Source organism: Copidosoma floridanum, unplaced genomic scaffold, assembly GCF_036245765.1.
Source record: "Copidosoma floridanum isolate Cflo_tuat_1 unplaced genomic scaffold, Cflo_Japanese_pri ptg000034l, whole genome shotgun sequence".
Lineage (NCBI taxonomy): Eukaryota > Metazoa > Arthropoda > Insecta > Hymenoptera > Encyrtidae > Copidosoma > Copidosoma floridanum.
In genome coordinates this window covers 3,067,416-3,088,722 of record NW_028321911.1, presented here as the reverse complement: position 1 = coordinate 3,088,722, position 21,307 = coordinate 3,067,416, and the positions used below count along the sequence as shown (strand labels likewise).

The window sequence follows — 21,307 nt, the reverse complement described above, 5'->3', positions numbered from 1 at the left end:
AAACTTTTATAACTTTATGAATATCGTAGCTGTTAATATTATACATTAAATTGTCTGTATTAGTATGCAACAGTTTACAATCATTTTTTCGCTTAGACATTATATAATCTTAATGAAAGCAGTGTACAAGGGTTTTCGACAAATCCAATACACTAAGCTCAATGTATGTGAGCTTTCTTATCAGCACTTTCAATCGCTGTAATTAAGTCACTACGAAATTTTCATCAAAAACATTGCAGCTACAAAAGTTGGATTTAGCAATATACGTGCCTGCACTGTTTTGCCCATCCAAACCGTGTAAAAGCTTAAAATTGATTCACTTTCTTTTAATCTCCATTGTTTTTTCAAAAATAGTATTATGGAAAAATTTGAACAGCATTTTTTCAAACTCATGACTAGCTTTTTTTGTTACTATTAAAATCTATATACTCCTTGAGCCATTTACATTGCTTAAAGTTTAAAGCCCAATGACTTCTTGGTACTCTTAATCTATAATTTTTAGCTGAATTGAGAGTTTCATTGTAAAGTACATGTTTATGCTTATTGTGTAATGTAGTCATTAATTTTTTCTGTTTTGAGTTTGTAGCTCAAATGTGTTTAGAGCAGAACGGTAGTCCTTATAAGAATCATGGAGCACCTCTGAATAAGCCAAATCTACTTTTAAAATGTAACAATAATTACTTTTATCGCTAATTTTATAAAAATCGTGAGATTGTTTGCAAACGATCTTGACTTACTCAAATCCACAATAAGGAAGTCATTGAGTCATAGCCCAACCATATTAATTGTTCACATCCAAATAGATTATATATTTTTCAACATTATTTTTTCTGTAATCATGCAAATAGTGGTTATTTGCTGTGACATATCTGTTCCAGCAGTGACTTATTCCTCCTCTTATGCTTTTTTGATAAACATTAAACATGTCAATGTCAGTAAAGAGTTCTAGCGAAATCGTGAAAAAAATTGTAAATTTATTCTTTAATGTTTCAACTATTTGTGTACATATTTAAACTTACTTTAGTTCTTTTCTTCAACATAGCATCCCAAAACAAGCTTTTTGTTCTAAAATAGTTAGCAGAAACTAATTTGCTTATATCTGGACAATTATTTCCAAAGTTTTCAAAAACTTCTGCTAATTGGAGCATATCTGTCTCAAAGTATACTTTTAATTACTGTCCAACATTTTCTACATTAAATGGTTTCCATATTGTTAGAGAAAGTATATTATCCTCAGTTCTTATATGTACGTCACATAATATGCTATAAGAAGTATTTTTTGATGGAAGCACAGTTTCTTAGAGTTTGTCAATTAATATTACATAATCATATGAAAACACCCCCTTTTTTTTAAGCAATTTAATTTAATCTATAGTGTATTTATCGTCTTGACTGAAAGTAGTCTCTATAAAACTATGCTGTTCCAAATAGGATGCTAACTGATCGAGTAATAAGAGTAAAAATTCATAAGAGTCAATGAAACGTAAGTTAATCCTCGTTCCCCTAATATATATATTGTAAAAAAAATATATGTTCTTCTTTTATCTGAGGTATTACTTCTACTTTTCTAGGAAAACGAGTACCGAGTTATTGTACAAATAAATGCGCATTATAGTACCTTAGGTTGTAGAAAACTACGGGTATTGTTCGCAAGTCTTGGTATTTGAGATTACATTCATTACATGTAGGGCCGTGATATCTGAAATTAAAGAATAATTAAAATTTAATATTATTTTCTCCTAAGACTTATTTATGAATTTTTTTTTTACTTCAGATATCAAGGCCATGCATCAGTTCAATGTAATCTTTAATACCAAGACTTGAGGAAAATACCCGTAGTTTTCTACAATAAAAAATATTCACTTTCCTATAAAATAGCAATCATCGTAAATTTTATCAACATTTTTTATATACTTTTCACATACATGGCATTTTTCAGCGATGAAAAAATCAAAGTCCACATCATTATCTTCGTTGTTACTTTATTTTCGTTTTTTATGTTTATTCCTTATTATCCGATTCTATATACTAACTTTTTTTAGGTAACAAATTTACATATTTAGGCTTTTTTTTAGCTGTCAAATAAAAAGGAAAAGTCTTAAAAGTGTTTTTTCTCTTTCCTAAAAAAAACATAAACTAAAATACTATTTTGTTTTTCAAACTTCGGTACTTGCTTGGATTACACTAAAAATATTATCCCTGTAAAATCGTAATAGTTGTTACATATTTTGTAATTTGAGACCTGATTCGCATTTTTACTGGCATGATGTACTGCCATCAAAATGGCCCATTTAAAGCACTGGTGAATTTCATGTGGAATCTCGTTCTTGAAATTCATCCATGTCGATAGCAATAGGTTTCTAAACATTCTTTTCAAACCATTCATGCAAATCAGTTGTATGAAAAGTATATTCCGACTTAGTTTTAAAGTACTTATTTTCAGTAGTCTCTGTATAATTTTTTACAAAGACAAATTCTGCTGCTAAAACTGCATTAATTTTTAAAGCATGCTGCTTATTTAGAATTTCTGACACTTTGAAAACAAACTCTTTTTCTGGAGAGTTGAGAAATATTCCCACATTCCAGTGCCTGCTATTTACAATAAAGCCAATTTTTATGCGATTTTAAAACACAGTATCAAGTTATTTCCACATAACAGAAGCATAGTCATTATACCTTGATGTAGTACCAAGACCATGTCCTTGAGTTTCCAATTTAAAAAAAAAAATGTTTCTAAAAAAGTTTTTGTGAGACACTGAAGATTTCGTAATTTTTGCTTAATGCGTGACGACAATTTCACAGATTGCTAATATGTTTTTGATGCTTTTAAGTACTATCAAACAGTTATTAAATTCATCCTGAAATTTTCTTGTATTTTCACCATTCAACAGTTGTTGATATTCTACTCGCATTGTTTCATAATAAATCACAAAATTTTTTACATGGTCAGCTTTAGCAGAGTTATCAAAAAGTCACTCCAAGTTGCAGACACCGATTGCTAACGTCCTCAAATGATTCCTACGATGCTTTGACATATGTTTCAAGCTGTCCGGTAACATAGATAACGGCACAACCTAGTAATAGTAAAATGAAAGACCTATTATACACGTATAGTGCATAAAAAAAAATTATAAGTGCCTCTTATTGTTAGTTGTCTGTTAGTCGTACAAGATTGAAGATGGTTAAATATGTGATTGATATTCAAGGCTTTGAAACTGTATTTAACGAATTCATTTTTGAAAAGGTAGCAATTCTACCTCTAGAAGAAAAAGATTTTACACCAACAGTATTCCTTTTCAAGCCTCCCCCCCTCCCCAAACCCTGACGTCAGCTAAGGCCTGTAAATAAAGATAAAAATCAATAGTTAGATCGTCCTTACCATAGTATCCTTCAGGCCCCAGATTGGACACAAAGATTTAATCATTATTTTTTAGTCCATTATTTTTGTTAAATAACTTGGAAAAACGAAATGGTTTCATGAAGTGCTTCTCAATAGATAAATAATTCATAAAATTCAGTGTGTAACAAATAAAAGATAGTAAATAAAACTTGAAGGACTTTTTTCTCCCTTTTAGGTTGATTCGCAACTGTAAAGAATGTCTGTCTCTAGAACAACTTAACATGATTGATGTGACGTATAAAAATCATATGTTTAAATCAGCCAGTTGCGGTGTGAAAAATGCTGCAGCAACTAAAAAAATATATATTAAAACAAAATAAGGCTTAACAGATAAGATATTTTTATATAAAGTGGATTTTTAAAAGTAAAAAAAAGAAAATAATAAAAAACCTTATCCACTGAAGCACCAGCCAGACTCAGTGCAGGTTCAGAATAACTTGTTGGGGGAACCGGTTCTCATAAAGTTTTATAAAGTTGGCGATCATAATCAACCAATTTTGTTCACCGCCGCATAGAAAAAGTGATATTATTATATATGTATTGATAAAATGATTAGAAAACGTATTTATTGGTGTTAATTTCGTATCCCCATTTTCTTAAGCCGCTTTGCTTATCTATTCCAGGTAAGATGCGAATGTCTGAGTAACGCGTTCAAGGCATATACAAGCTAAAAATACATACAGACCTAAAGAAAGAGGTAAAAAATTCTGTCGCTCGACAAGTAACAATTTTGGACAACAAGACCATTAGCTTATGCCTTCGCAGTTGTTAAGCTAATGTACACTCAAATAAAATTTAGTAAGAGTGAAAAATTTTAGTACCACACATCAATAAGTGTACAAATGTAAGCTAATATGCTTGGGCAGACTTTTTCTCGTGTAAAAAGATTCATCACTTGCTCTTTTGTTGCTAATAGCAGACGGGGACACTTTGATTCATACTCGTACCTTTGCAATTGAGCAACTACAACAGTGATGGGTAGATACTATTTTATTTTATAAGATCTTTCCTACTTATTTTTCACAAATAAATGTTTCTTAAAATTTTTTTTTTTTTTTTCACAGAAGTGGTATTAGCAGCAACCTTAGCCACCGAAGCAGCAGCTGGACTCAGTGTAGTTTCAGGAAAATTGTTGGGAGAACCAATTCTTATACCAATCAAACTAAGTTGTCGATTACAGTCAACTAATTTTGTTCACCATTGCATAAGAGAAGTGATATTATCTTATGTGTATCAATAAAATGATCACAAAACATATTTATGGTTTTCCCATTCTCTTTAAACAGCTTTGCTCAGCTACTTCATGTAAAATGCTTATGTCTGAACTCGATTAGCCGCTCCAAGGGACGCGTGTGCAGGCATGATTTTTAGCCCGACCATGCTCTGCTCTGGTTATCCAGCATAAACCTGGGTGCTGGAACCCTATGCTACCACTCATGCAACACTTCTTCTAGAGGAAAGCTAGTCTAAGGGTGCATTCCCGTAGTACATATACAATAGAGCTCCGCAATAGACCATCCGCAATGGGAAGAGCCAATCAGAGCTATTGTGGACTTCTTTATTTCGGACGTCCGAGTTCGCTATGGTCACATGTGTAGGAAAGACCGCTCCGAAACTCATCACAGCTCGTATAGGAGCAAAAGAGAAAGAAGTACCTCTAATCTCTACCTAGTAGTCTCTATGTATATATATATATATAAAATAAACGGGTACAATGCGCCTGAGTGCAGTACTTTTTTTCTGTACTGATTTTCATTCAAACTACACTTTTGGCAAACAAGCGACAATTTTCCTCTAATGCATCCGAAATCGCTATTGTCTATATTTCAAATTCGTTATAACTTAATCATGGTAAGCACAAGAAATTAAATGTTTTTTCAATTAACTTTGTGCCCGCGATAATTTTATTTATTTTTTGCATTGCTTACCAAGTGAAGATGCAAAAAATTTAGCGTTCTTTCGATAGCTTATTAAAACCTGAAGTTTTTAAACACATTATCATTAGTTGGGACGTCCTCGTGAAATTTATAGCTGGTTTTGCACATTTGGTGCAAATTGAAAGAAAAAAAAAACCAGTGATCGTGCCATTTTGGAAAGGCATTACAAGTGAAAATGTATTGTATGGTAAGAGCTTGCAAATAACATGTTTTCAAAAAAATTACGGAAGCGTGACTTATTTTTGATATGAAAACATTCTATACGAGATTTGGATTTCTGCTTGGGCAGTGAAAATTTTCAAAGCATAACGCTTTTTCTGTCGTGCCTATGTAGATATACTAATACTGTGCTCTCTCTCTCTCTCTCTCACACACACACAACACATGCTGTGGACAGGGCTGGTGGCCAATAAGTAGCCAGTGCTGAGTGTGTACGCTGCCCCCTTGCAAAAATATATTTCTGTCTAGTTCAGAGGTGAGGCGAGTAGTCTACAAGCCACAGGAAGAGACTGAGAAAGATAACAGTTGTTATCCATCCATGCATGTGCATTAGTTTGGGTCCGTCGGTTACAATTGACACGTTAAAATATAACCTTGCTTTTTAAGCACGTTATGGTTTATATTTTACCACATACTAAGATTCATGAAATCATTCTCTTTTTGCGATTTAATTTGCTACCATATTCAGATATTGGTTCTACTGCATTGCAAGAAAATTACAATTGTTTGCCTATGATTATTTCTGGTGATTTGAATGTTAATCTCAAAAATAAAATTCACAGCCCTTAATAGACTTTCTTCACGATTTCTTACATTAACATGTTAATAATAATCGACATCAATCTACTACCGTAGGTGGTACGACTGTAAACGGAACTTTTTTAAGATTTTTAAATAAAATCGCATGTACAACATTTATTTCTTACTATAGCTGCTACAAACGACATATTACTATTGTATAGAGCGATGAACAGCACTCTTTGCAATGAATAATCACGTAAATATTTTTTAGTTTAATATTTTAGGTACTTTTTCTACACTAATAAACATTTTTTATTAATAAAAAATATGATATGCAATTTCTCATTTCTTATTTACTGAGTACACAACTACTATATGTAAGGTCAACTTTTTCAAAATTTTAAGAAATTAAATTTTTTCGTGTTGCATGTTTCAGAACGCACTAAAAAATAGTAGCACATATCCATATCCATGTTTTCACATCTTCCTAGGGTCAAATGCGACACTACGACTGGTATTCTATTACATAGTTACATAGTGTTGAAAACCTTAAGTACTTCGAAAGTGTGGAATGCACAATTTATGCCGTAAGGTTAAAGTAGTACATAACCTATCTTTTGAATTTTACGTATTATGGCGCCAAACTTCCACGAGTAATTATATACTTCTAGTGAGCAAATAAACAGTATACTTATTTGAGTTAAATAAAATAGTATTATGCAATTAAAAAAATTTCAATTGTCTTAAAATATTATACTAAGTTTACAATTTTTAAAATGTTTTATAAATAGGGACATAATATGAAACAATAGGTGCAACATTTCATAATTGTGTTTATTTTAGTCTTATAACCTTTTTATGAAATAAACTATTTTAACAATTAAGAACCATACTAAAAAATTAGAGCAATAATGGTAACTTTATAGCTTACCAGCTTATGCCAAAATTGCTACTGTTAAAGCTCACAGTTAGGAAGAAAAATCAAAGAATCAAGTATGATAAAATTTAGGATAATAATAGGGACATTTACCTTACTTTATTACACGTGTGGCTGCAGTCTTCCAGATAAGTCTGTTTTTAAAAGCAAAATTTCTTTTTAAACATATTTCAAAGGATTCTCTCTTAAATCTCAACTTTTGTTAAACTTTCATTTCTTGTAGGTGCGAGAAAATTAGTAACTTTCTTCTTTTTTATTTATGGATTCTAGTAAATTTTCTTAAAAATGATGTTAACAAAAATATAAATTTTCTGCAAGGAACAAAGTGGGATAGTTTACTTATATACGGTATGAGGTTGACGTACTTTCGGGCAGGATGAGCATGAAACCGTGTATTAAAAGAAACCAATTAAAAATTGATAAAAAAGTTTTCTCATTTAAATCATGTTAGCTTTTATACTAGGTATAATAGATAAATCATAATAAATTTATAATTCTTATTGGTATTGATACGTTTTATTTTAACATGCATTAATATGCGTATATAATGTTACTTTTAATTGATTCTTACAAAATTAGCCATTAAATAAATTAAAGGATTTTTTTATAAAAAACGATTAAAGACAATTAAAAATTTATGAATAAATTGGTGAACAAAGTTTGTTTTTACTAACTGAAGTTCATTGTAACAATCTGAATCAGAATGTATTATTAAAAAATCAACCGTAACTATTTCTTTTAACTTTTATCAAATATTTGAGAACATACAGAATTGTAAGATTTCAACTTAGTCCGTAGGATACTAAGGCTGGCACTTTCTTGATTAGGCGAAAGCAAACTTCGCTATCCATATAAACTTATAGCAAACATTAAGTGTATAATATATAAGTTGTATTATTTTACTATTTTCTAGCGATGCTGTCAACATAACATTTAACTATGTAATAAACGTTTAAAATATTATAATTTTATAAAAAATTTGAAACTCAATTATTTTCACGGTTTCATTCATCATTTACAATCCAGTTTTTGAGAAAGTACACATTAGTCTGGGATGCAAGAGTGATGTAAATATCCAGGTCTTTTAAGCTACTAAACTAGTCTAGGTGTTAATACACATCCAACCTTGTGAGACAAAAAAGCCTAACGTGCTTAAATTTCTGAAGCATTTTACCCAGATGCCTTTGTTAGAGTATACGTATACCAAGAGATAACCTTTAAAAGTTACACTGTTTTTTTATTTAATTCTAGTCTGATGCATACTAAGAGGCTGTTGAACTAAATAACAGAGATGGAACCGTGTGAAAGATAATTACTAATTTAAATACTTAAATACTTTTTTTTGTTCTTTATTTGCGTTGCCAACTATGACGCCATCAAATGAAAAAAAACTCTGTTATAGTAGGTTTTGGAACTTACATAACTATATAAAACCGCATAAACGGATAATAAAAGTATTTGACCTATGGATTTGTAATAAGATGGCTTAACACAATAGGATGTCTTGGGTTGTCTATTTGGTTTTTCTTATGTCAACGCAAACTCTGTTATTATTATAAAATTTAGAACACCCTACGGAATCTTGTAATTTATTTCATTTTTTTTTTATTTTTGACTATATTTTGTCAGCTCTGCCGTATCTATATACAGAAAAAAACTTATGAGATGTGATTTTTATGTAGAACCAAATAAAATTTTTGTCAGATGTTTTGAAATGGTACAGAGAGTCAATAAATTTTATTGGTTTTTGTTGGTGTCTTCAATAGGAACAAACTTTACAGCGATACTTGGGGTAGAATCCTGCACACAACGCTCGTCAAAACTTCCATAATTGCTAAAGCATAGTCATTTTCAGAATTCCTAAAGAATAATCTTTTAATCAACTATATTCAAATATTTAACTAATTCATTGAAATTTGGATTAGGTTAAGGTTACCATTAAAATTTTTTCATAATTTTTTTGCTATTAGTAGGACCCTACTTATCGCACAATGAATAAACAAACTTTATTATTCGACCCAGGGTTTATTTAAAATAGGAACAGCTGACACTTACTCTCAATGCTAGTGATCCAGACTCGTAGCTCCTGCTCCATATAAATTTGTACTAGCTTATTTGGTGCTAATAGTGTATCTTTTTTCTAGTCCTACTCTAGCCATTTTCTTTCATCGAAATTTTTTGAGTGCTAACAATGCATAACATTGGTTCTGTGTATCCATAAGCTAGAATCTTTAGTTCAACAGTAATAAGAGTAATACAATTTCTATTATTTCAGCGTTAAAACAACAAAACAAATATAGTAAAATACAAGCAGTTACACATGCTCGTAAACTTCTAAAAAAAGTCAGTAGTAAGTCATCTACACAAGTAGTGCTTCGACATCATTTTTTAAAAATCTTTACAGTCAAAGTACTTAAAAAAGAAGTAGGATGACTATGAGTCGGATAAAAGCACACAAATCACTGTCAAATTTTAGAAATCTGATTTTTAAAAGAAGGTATGCGTAGAATCAGGGAGACTTTGATTTTTGTTTCTCCATACCATAACTCCTGACCGTCCTTAACTAAATATTTTTTCAAATAAGATTTTAGATCCGTAGTTGATAAATAATTAGACGTCTCACTTGAGTAAGTGTTTAATTTTAATTCGTGTTGTCGGTAAAAATGTATTGATGGTTAGGTACTTGGAATCATTTTTTATTTAATTTTTTCTTTTTCGGGAAACTTATAGTGCATTGACCTTGAATATTTCATGCATAATTTTATGTATTTATAATTAGGGATACAATAAATTAGATCATGTTCATAAGCGCAATATAAGGGAGAAAAAGTAAAAAATTGTCTTTCTACGTTATAAGATTCGTCTTAAAATAAAAACATTATCTTCTGTAACGGTAATCACATATGTCCATATACTTTTTACACGTGAAGAGATAACTGTTAGGGTACGCTGTAAATGAATGTGCTGAAAACACTATACTATGTTCTAAATATGCTTACAAACCCACGTGCGTAATTTTTTAAAAACACATGTTTTTCCCTGGCTGCAACAGTAGATCTAACTGCCGCGAGTATGATTTTTAGACTCAACCTAGGCTTATCTATACTATAATTGGGAAGAGAAACTACCACAATCTTGAGAAAAAAGAAAACAAGGTCTTTGGTATAGTCTGGGATGGATATGTAAGGGCAACATGATTTTAAAACTGTAAGATGATGTATGATAAAATGGATAAGATTGATGAGTTGTTACTTACTCGACGAGTCAGGACAGTAGGAGCTTATGCGAGCACCCAAGTTGCCGTACAATCTGGGACATAGCTTCAGATGACCTGTGATTCTTAGTCACTAAGCTATTGCTGCTGCTACCGCTGATGCTGTTGATACTGCTTCTATTCCGCTTATAATTTTTGGGACTGGCTGGCTGGTTAGCCTTTGTAGACTTGAGAAGGAAAAAGAAATTTAGAGTCTCACACTGCAGAAGGCAGCACACTATTAAAGGTTGGTGGAACAGCTCTAGCTGCTTAGGAGTCTGTAGTCATTAAAGCCCGCAACTTGATAACACTCAAGCAAAAATAAGGGTATGACAGCCCTATTGCCTGCAGTCAATGAGGACTTCATCCCCATGGACTTGGTGGCTAAAACTGCTGCTGCAGATTTAGTCGACTCTTGACTATACTTAAGTATTTCGTCTTACAGTTATTAGTTAAGCTCTCACGAATAGTGTACACTGGGAAGCTCTATAGAATGGACGAGTACTTCAAGTATTTTACACACCAACCAACTAGGCTCACAGCAAGCATGAAACAACCTTTAAGTACTACTACTGCTTCTGCTTCTACTGTTGCTACTATTTCTGATGTTTTTTCTGTTTCTGTCAAAATAATAAAGCTTGGTAAGCACATTTGCTCTAGCCATTGATGACCCGTGATTGCGACCTTCACATTGTAAAACACGGCTACTGTCTTCTTGAACTAAGTTTCAGCTACTGGTAATGCTGGTAAGATCGTAATGTAAAAACATCACACAGAGCAGAAGAGACAGTAGCTACTGTACGCTCGCGCAAGCTCAGTTCAAGTCAACTGCAAGGTATAGTTGCCCTTCCCTACATCTACCCCTTAAGTTAAGCTGCCACAAATTATGTGAAACTAAACATTCTGATGGTAAAATTTTTACTGATGATATTTTTCATGACAAAGCTTTTGTACTTGTGATGTGACATGTAAGTTACAAACAGATTGTTAAGAACACGATGACAGTATTTCAGTAAAGTCATCGTATGCTTATAGGAATTAGGCCCTGTACTAAAATAAATATAAAAGCTTTTTTGAATGCCAATCTGTATAGAAATAAAAGAAAAAGAATTTGTTGTACTTACAGCTTATGAATACAATTAAAAATTTAGGTATGTTTCAAGTGTTGAAGAAAGGATCATATTAATAGTTTTTGAAGACTTAAATAAGAAAAAAAAAATGTTAGTTATCTGAATAAATCGTTCATTTTCTACATTTACATAAAAAAAATCCAACAAAAAACCTTACTTCTGACTTGTATATTAACTAGACATATCATTACCTAATTAAGATAATGCTCTTGAGTTCTTACAAACGACTGCCTTACAACAATGCCATAACAAAAAGTATAAATATCCAGGAATCATTTACTTTTTACGTAACACAATTTTAAAAGTTAATATTGTAGTGGTCCAAGTGGTATTCGAAAAAATTGAAAAGTATGTAGTTAGAAAAGTTTACATCAAACTAGGATGAATATTGATTTGTAGCTTCGTTTTTATCGCAGAAACTGAAACTTTTAAATCCAGAAAATTCCGTGAAAACAAAAGATTTCACCAGCTCTAAGACTGCATAACATTAACATAATAAAAATCATTTTTTCTAAATAATTTTTTACATAGGTATTTTGATCCACACACAGTCGGGCAAACATGTAGGCCTAAATAACGATATTTTCATGCCTTAATAGTCCAAAAAGTAATATTTTACAGGTTGAAAAAATTGGTTTTTTAAGTACATCTTAAAAAGTAAAAGACTTGCTCATTAAGCTTCCACAAGAAACTTGTAGATCTTAGTGAAATGTTAAAAAATATTTAAAAATCAGTCTTTGAGATAAAAAAAAAAAAATTGAAAAAACAATGTTAATATAAATGTATTGGAATGACATTTGAATTTTTTGGAATAACATTGGAAATTTTATGAGCTTGAAATTTGAGAATGTTAATTTCTATAAATAACTGCAAGAATCTTATAACGATGTTTTAAACTAACAAAACAAGCTTACTAAGGTAAATATCACTGCAATTCGTTTACCAAAATATTATGCCTCGTACTGTTTAGATGTATGGATGAGAAAAAAGTTTTTAATCTCTAAGAATATCTATAAAGAAATCGTGTTTGTGTTTACTTTTAACTTTTCCCTTAACTTGTAAATAGTTTTGCAAGTTATGCTATGTTAAGACTATTAAAAGAATTCAGCAATTGAACATTTTATTTAGGAGTGCTGTTGCATTCCCATTCTTTTTTTAATTTTTAAAAAATCGAGATAGTATGTTCATGAAATATGTTAAGGAGGTTCGGTCGTTTTTCTGGAGGGGGGGGGCGAGCAGGTGTGCAGGGGCTCCCATAAGATACCGTGTTAATGTGAGTTGTACTAACCATGCATGAAAAGGTTCGTCTACTGCATCATGGTTGATTTAACTGTGTTCGACTCGTCAGTGCTCAAAAGTTAAACCATTAAATGCTATGAACACACGACGGTACATACTTTAAGGCAGCTTGTTTGCGATAGTTCAAGTAAAAAAACTTAGAAACATGTTCTTTGCATAATAAAAAATAACCTAAAAAAAGTAAGAAGAGACTCATCTTTCATCAACAAAGGTCTGTTATGAATTTTCGAAAAACACACTTTTTTTTGCACAGCACTATAGTTTAAAGTCCTAAGAAAGGCTGGGCCAAGTTTCAGATCATAATGTCCAGCTTAACAAATTCTTGAAGCAATTTTGTAAAGACGTCTCGCTTCGTATGAAAAGACCAGCTGACAGCAGACAATGCTCGGTTCTCTCTTATACACTTATCATAAGACCTGCTCGTGACTTTGTTTACGTTTGAGCAGATATTTCTTCCAAATGCCTGATGAGGTGCACATTTTTTTATACGAGAGTCTTTCTTAGAAGTTACGCTATCCATTTGAACTTTTTTCTCACCATGAATAAATCTCTATAGCCTCGAAATTTGTGCAACAAAGGCTGAATAATTGCTCTCGCCTATAAGAGCAATATTCAATCATGCAATTTCGGGAATTTTTTTCTTGAAAATTCGGCTGATAAGAAATATTGAAAAAAATTCATATGTACCAGCATGTTGAAGTACAACATTTATTGTTTTCAGTGAGTAAATAAATCCCCTCAAAAACGACCGAACTTTCTTAGTATGCCCCCTTGCAATTAAAAAACAGCTAAATTTTTGTGAATGTTTAAAGTCGGGTTATCCATAAATTTTTCAAGAAAATTGCTTCCTAAAAATCACCAAATTATTACACGACCTTTTGGTAATCGTCTCATAATAAAGTTTATCTCCAAAAATACACACTAAACCTAAAAAACCTCTTCTTTACTGTAGTCCACGTAGAAGCTATAAGCATTTTACGTGGAATTTACGTGTAGTAGTTTGCTATAAAAATTAATTTGAAACCGTCTATCATACGTAAATAATTTATTTTAAACAAATTTATTTCTTATTTCCTGCTTGAAAGTAACCCTGTTGTTGCGGTCCAATAAAAACCAATAAAAAATTCATTGATTTTACAATGGGATTTTTCTATTAGTTTCTTATCGGTATTTGCACCCGTAAATCCAAATAAAATCCGAAATGGTCAAAAATATATTTTCTATATCATTTATTATAACTAGGACATGATTGAACAAAAATAAATTGACAAATTTATGTCATACCATACAGATTGTAACATCAAAACGGGGGGACTAAAGTATTTTTTACAAAATTCTAATAAAAATTGATATCTAACTTTTCTTTCAATTTACATATAGAATACTCTGATCCCCCCGTTTTGATGTTACCATCCGGATGGTATGACATAAATTTGTCAATTTATTTTCGTTCAGTTATGTCCTAGTTATAATAAATGATATAGAAAATCTATTTTTGACCATTTCGGATTTTATTTGGATTTACGGGTGCAAATACCAATAAGAAACTAATAGAAAAATCCCATTGTAAAACTTTGTTGGTTTTTATTGGACCGCAACAACAGGGAAGTCTATTTTCGTCCATTTTCAAGTATGTTATACCCTATTAAAATATTTTAATGTATATTCCTTGTTTGAATGCATAAAAACCTACAGTTGACTTGTTTCGCTAACAGAACATTAACGGGTTTTTAAACGCTAAATGATTGATTAAAAAAGAAAAAAAGAGTTAAGATCAAATTCCGAGTTCTAATGTACATCTAGTAGGAAGAGTTTCATTTGTAACATTAAATAATAATAATGCTACATTTACCTGTCACGTTCTTGAAATAATAACTAGCTTAACTACACCACGTTATATTGGAAAAAAAAAATTTGACAATTAAAACATATCTGCTGGCACTTAACAATACCATCTCGCGTAAAAATTTTCAAGCTTGGCCAAACCTGCGCAAAAGTTCATGTTTGGCGAAACTTTGGCCAAGCTTGGGCAATGAAAAAATCCCAAACGTAAGTTCTTGATTGACTGGCGTTTAGCTCAAGTTTGGCTAATGTTTGGACAAGCTTAAGTTTGTCGTTACTCACGCGAACATTCGCCTTATTTTTGCGCAAGTTTCGCTGATCTTTGTCCGAAACTTTGTAAAAGAATTTTGGTAGATGTTTGGCTCAACTTTTGCGTTGGATTCCGTCAGCATTAATACAAAGTTTAGCTCAACTTGACGCATTGCATTACCAAAGTTTCGCTAAACTTTACATGAAATTCGATAAAAGTGGATTTTCTTGAACAAAAATAAATAATGTTTATTTAATATAAATAATGTTGTTTATAATTGTTTTAATAAACGATTTGCATTAAATAATTTTGTATTAATTGCTAATGAGCTGTAAACGAGGCTATAAATTTCTAAGTCACATATTTTTAAAGAGATTTATGTACAAGTGTTTTAATGTTAATTTTTACAAAGAGACTGTTGATTCGATTTTTTTCTTACCCAAAAATTTTTTTAATTTACTGTTTTTACAAGTAAGTATAAATTTCTCAAACTAACAATAATCATCGATACATTAATTAGGTCTTACATTATTTAGGCAGTACTCAGGTCTTCTTAAAGTTGATCTGTAATTTCAATGACATAAATATCATCATTCAACGTTATGTTACAACATATTTTTATAATTGCGTCTAATTGAATCAGTACATTTCGTTTTTTCTCGTATTTATGAATCATCAGAATAGATGTTTCGACCAGATTACACATAAATGATTCTTTTATTTCACATTCAGAAATTATAGCGATGTTTTTACAATTTTCATTGCACTCAAGACGAGGAAGTAAACATTCACAGCTACATATCCGCAGAAGACTTGTAATAAAACCTACGCATTCAATATTGTTGTGTACAAATTTTACGCAAGAGTAATTTGTTTTCTTTTTTTGTGCATACTGGGCAGTTTCATAGTACAAGTTGTCTTTAAAAAGTCTTTGGAATACATGACATTTATTTTTATCTAACACAATATTGTTAGTATTAAATATGTTTCTCACAAATTGAGGAAAAGAGCATATCGTATATCTTTCCCAACAATAAATGTACTTTTACTGATATGTTTCAGTTTAAATCTGTGTGTGCCCGATTTTTCTATGTTCTTACAAAACTGTACACTGGACTATTTATTGTTAGAAATTTATCTTTAATCTCAGCAAAAAATATTTAAATTTTTACAGCAGCAATAATTCGTAGTTAAAGCTTATTTGAGCCACATACGTAACTTTTCAAGATGCCATTTAAGTTTTCAAAAGAGAAACACGATGTAACCTATACTGGTCAAAATTTTTTACTTTATCTGGTTAATGGAGTAGAAGGTGAATGTTACAAGTTATTGATTTTTTGCCGTATAAGTACTCGTATTGTCTGACATACTCTGTTAATAAAATCCTCAATATCTCTATCATTTCAACACTGCTGCCACTCAAACTTAGTAGTGTGATTCCAAATACCAAGAGAATGTGATGATTGAAATATCTACAATTCATAACATTTTTTAAGATTGGCAGACTGTAAACTAATAAAGAATTATTTAATTCGTTTGCTTTATAATGTACATAATCCAAAACTTGACGTGGCAATCGTTCAACAAATGATGGGGGGCATAATGTTTTAATGTGTTTGTCTATTACATTGATGAATTAATACATTGATGTGGGGTGATTTCTGTGTTCTGCGTCAAACCAGAAACTTATTAATCTTTTAACCACTCCCTGGTGAATGCAGTGCATTTCATTATTTGCGGTCGATTCAACAAAATTATAGACAACTTGATGGAGAATAGCCTTTAACTCCTACAACAGGTTTTTTAGATTGTACAGCTTGCCTAGCATAACAATTGGTTTGACTTGTAGTTCTTAGAGTTAAATTTTCCTTAAACGGGTAGATTTGAACATTTTCAGTTCTTTGAGCTTCTATTTCGCAGTTAGAACACCCATGCTTCCCATTATACTGTTGAAAGTTTAAAAATAAAGCTTTCACAGGAAGATCTGCCGTACCATTTATAATCATACCCCTTACTTTAACACGTTCTACTTCATTTAAAACATCAAAATATACACCGTCGTACAAACTTTTTAGATCGTTTACAAAAACAGATAAAAATAAATTAACTTCCGGTTTATTTGTACCGAACCACAACCCAGCTAATATTACGTTTTTTTTTAGCACGTAATTCTGGCGCCAGTTCATTAATTGACATTTAAAATGGCCAAATACTGATTTTCAAAGATTTGAATATTAGAACTCCATCTGAGTTCCATGTAAAAGTAATATTGTTTATGTTGTTAATGAAATTTTCTGGCAAGAATCGATAGATAGAACCATCGTAAATATCCTTATAATTACCATCTTTTTTTTGTGGCACAGAAAACGGTGACACAAGTTTTCTTCAAAACCTTTTCGTTTAAACATCGAAGCCAATTGATCTTAAATTGGAACTTCTACAAAATAATTGATATTTTTATTTTGATCGCATTTGTCACAATAATTCTCGACTTTAGAATAACATATGTTACAGTAAGAATGTCTTGTCATTGGAGTATTATGTATCGCAAAAAATTTTTTAAATTCATATAAAGTTTTTATGCAGTTGTTAGGCCGTACGCAATGTAGTTTAATTAGTAACAAAATGTGTAATAAAAGTACTCTAGTTATTAAAAAACGCATCATTAAAGTAAAAATTGATAAAATACTTTCTGCAGTGGTGCACCTAAATACAGCGGCTCATTTTCATTTTGTAATAGCTCATCGCTGTCAGCATCATCGTTAGTTGAGTCGCCACTTTCTTCCGCGGACGAATGTGACGAATTTTCATCTTCTAAAGAACTTGCAGAAGTATCAGTTTGGAATTCCATTTCATTACAATCATCATTTTCAATATTTACGTTCGTTGTAATAACTAGAAAATTCTTAAATGTAAGAATGAGTGCGTTATAACTGTAAGTACAGCAATAATTAAAAATGTGAAGTTAAAAACTTTGAGTTAAATGATGAATCCATTCATTTTAAGCGATTGCTACTGTTTTAGAGTTTTTTACATCTGGATGTCCAGAAAACTTCTACGCACATGCAAATATTTTAAAGGCAGTGAGCTGATTGCCTTAATTTTATCTTTTGATTATGTATCCGAGTAAAGAGAAAGAGTCTGAGGAAAACAATAAACATTTCTTTTTCTCTTCTAAAATCACATGATATTTTTTTGCTGAAATTGATTCAAACTTGTATTAGAAACTACACGAATATATTTTTGAAACTATATAAAACTACTTGCAATTGAAACTAGATGAAAATTTTAATAACAAATCCTGATAACACATGAATATTAGTAATAGATGACTTAAATTAGGTATGTAAGCAACATTAATATCTTGCTCGTTAGATTGTGCAGAAAATTAATATTTTCAACACTATTACTATTAATTTAGTTATTGTTATTATGATGTTATTATTATTATTATTGTTATTATTTATATTATTATTATCATTATTGTGTAATTATTGCAATAGTTAAATAAAACAATGTAGGCTAATAATTATTTAAATTATAAAACGAGTGTTTTTTTAGAAATAAGCAACCATTTTTGAAGCACATGTCAGTAGATACTGCAGATGGGCTTTTTTAAGATACATATTTATATTTAGATTTTTGAGCTACAAAACTAAATTCTTACGTAATGATTTATATTACACCTCTTTCCATTAGTTGTATCTTAAAATTTTAATATTTCTGCTGAATGTCATTAATTTGAACGATATTCTGGCTTATTTTAATATAACAGATGGTAAATTTAATAAAACTGTAAATAAATATTCCTACCTCTGACGTTTTTGAGAGGCTAGTGCGCCCGTAGTAGGAAAAATAGGATTCACCACACAAGTGCCATCGCAACGTGGCTACCTTTTACACTGAAAAATAGCCCCAGAGACGACGGCACTTATGTGATAAAAACTACTATTTTAGGTTGATAGAAGAATAATACCTGTTCTGTTGAAAGAACCATCGATTTCTAAATTGCTCTCACTACTTGAGTCATTGCTAGGATTATTCGGATTGTGATCAACATCATGATCGGAAACACTATCTCTGTTTTCCAAGATTGCTAAAAAAAATTATTCATTTAAGTATGTATAATTTGAAATACGTAAGTATTTATTAATAAATTATGGTTCAACAAAGCATTCTTATGTTAAAAAAAAAATCAACTTTTTTACCTAATTATTTAAATAATTATTAAAATTTATTTCTTACACTGCCTACGAAGTTGTGAATCATCAGAATCCTTACTGATCAAGCTTGAAGTCTCTTTTGTGTCATTTGGATCGTGTGAGCTTCCTTCGTTATCATCACTGGAACTTTCGAGTGCTCTTAACACTCGGTACTTGCTTGGCAACGAATAACTTTCAAAATCAAGTCTCCGCTTGGGCATGGTGTTTTTCTAAATACTAAAAAAATTTTTAAAGTATGTATGACAGTGCCCAGTAACTTTTTTATCATTTAAGAGCAAACCAAGACATTTTTTTAACAATAAGCAAGCAGGATCTTAGTATTAATAAATATGTCATCGGACACAATAGTTAGGTTTTGCTGATAAGTGCCCGTGAATGATTCGTGTCTACGTGGAGTTTTTTTTTGCGACATGACTTACCAGCCACTACTAATAATAAATAAATAAGCTTTATTGCTCAGCTTACCAATTCTTATAAATACTTTGATTGACAGTGTAGTCTTCGTCCTGCATCTGCAAGCAATCTATCAGTTTCCGTTCTGTAGTATAATGTACTTCTAATCACTACTATATTGGCTGCAGTTTGATTTTTTTTTTACACTTGCACCAGCACTATGACATTTTCTGATGCACCATTGCTTCTTCTGATAATATCCAAGTGTCATGCGTCGAATGACACCGAGAAAATATAACGCAACGAGCAGCCAAACAGTTAGTTCAGAATTCAGCACAGAGATAAAAAAAGAAAGAATCAGTGTTGTTATGTTCGAAATAAAAGAACAAGGAAGCACAAGCACTTAATACAGGCCTGTATAAGAGGAGATACGCATATTTGCTCAGTGGAAGATACAGAAAGAGAGCTCGCTGACTTACTTCTCAGGGAACCGTGCACCGGCGTGGACCATCAAAACTGCTAACCTGCCAACCAGTATAAAGCCTGCCAAAGGGAAAAAGCTGCTTCGAGACCCAGAAGTTGGACGAGGTAAGCAAAAAATCAATTGGAGAGTAAGCGATGGGGGTTTAGGAGGATGAACGTGTTGTGGGTACCATCGCGGAGGTCTCGAAAGTTTGTGTGAACAGGAAAAAAAAAAAAAAAAAAAAAAACCAAAGAAAATCTGCACGAAAGTGGTATCTGTTGAATTTGTCGGTATGACAGATCATACGACGTGAGAAATTTTAAGAGGAAAACGTGATCAGTGACTCTAACGGCGAGTACGTATGTATGTATCGAAACGAGTGAATAATAGCTATTATCTTTAATGAACAATACAAAAGCGGAAATGTTCACGAGAGGAAGGATGTATATGTTCATGTGTGCGCATGCATGCATTCATGCGTGTGTATGTCTGTTGACGTAGGTGTGTGAATGTATAAGTGACTGAAACCGGGCGAGTACGACCAGGACGTTAATTTTAAACAACAAAGTATTTGCGTTGAATTTCAATCATAAGAATATCGAGAGAATGCAGTAAGTGAACGGTTATGTTTGACACGGACATGCGTATGTGTGTCTGTGGACATCGATTTGTAAATGTTTAAGTGGCTGAAATGGTCCAATAGAACTAGGATGTTGATTATTTAACTAAATTTACCAAAAAAAAAAAAAAAAAACATTTTCAAACAAAGAGATTTGAACTCTCGACCTCCTGCGTAAGAGTCCAGTACCTTACCCACTCTGCTACGAGCGCTGCCGTTTATAGAAACTCAGTTTCTTGTACTTATCGTGTGGTTCGTAACTATAATATTCCATTTTTATATGCATTCACTGATAATACATTCCATTCATTATAAATTATGTATTTGTTTTCTAAATAATACATCTAAAAAGAAAAAAAAAAAAAATAAACATGTAGAATAGAGTTAAAGAACGTATCAATGGTTTTTAAAGGCGCTTATTTTTAATTCGACAAACAAATTATGTTACAATATCACATAATTACATAAATAAAGTAATTCATTAAATCAATCATAAATGAATTATGTAAGATCATTATATAAATATATTTCAAGTTTTATATCATTTTAATGGTTTTTTATAGCACTTATTTTGAATTTGATAAACAAATAATGGCACAATGTCATTAAGTAATTATATAAAAATAAAACAAAATTGTATTAATGGGCTATAAAATCGCAAAAAAATAAGTAAAAAAAAAAATTTGAAAAAAAATTAATGAAATGAAGTATGAAAACAAAATAAAATAAAATTACAAAAGACATGAATAAATACAATGGAATGAAAAAAAATGAAATAAAAAAGGGAAGAAAAAAAAAAAGATTAAATATGAAAATGAAA

General features: G+C 31.1%; 1 protein-coding gene across 1 annotated transcript in view; it reads right to left on the bottom strand.

Moving 5' to 3' along the window:
* The window catches only part of LOC106644195 (regulator of G protein signaling 7), a 750,859-nt gene extending 739,879 nt beyond the window's left edge, over positions 1–10,980 (bottom strand). The window contains exon 1 of the mRNA XM_089597569.1: positions 10,272–10,980. The gene's annotated coding sequence lies outside the window, so the exon portion shown is untranslated. The remainder of the gene's footprint in view (positions 1–10,271) is intronic.
* Positions 10,981–21,307: the final 10,327 nt, after the last annotated feature.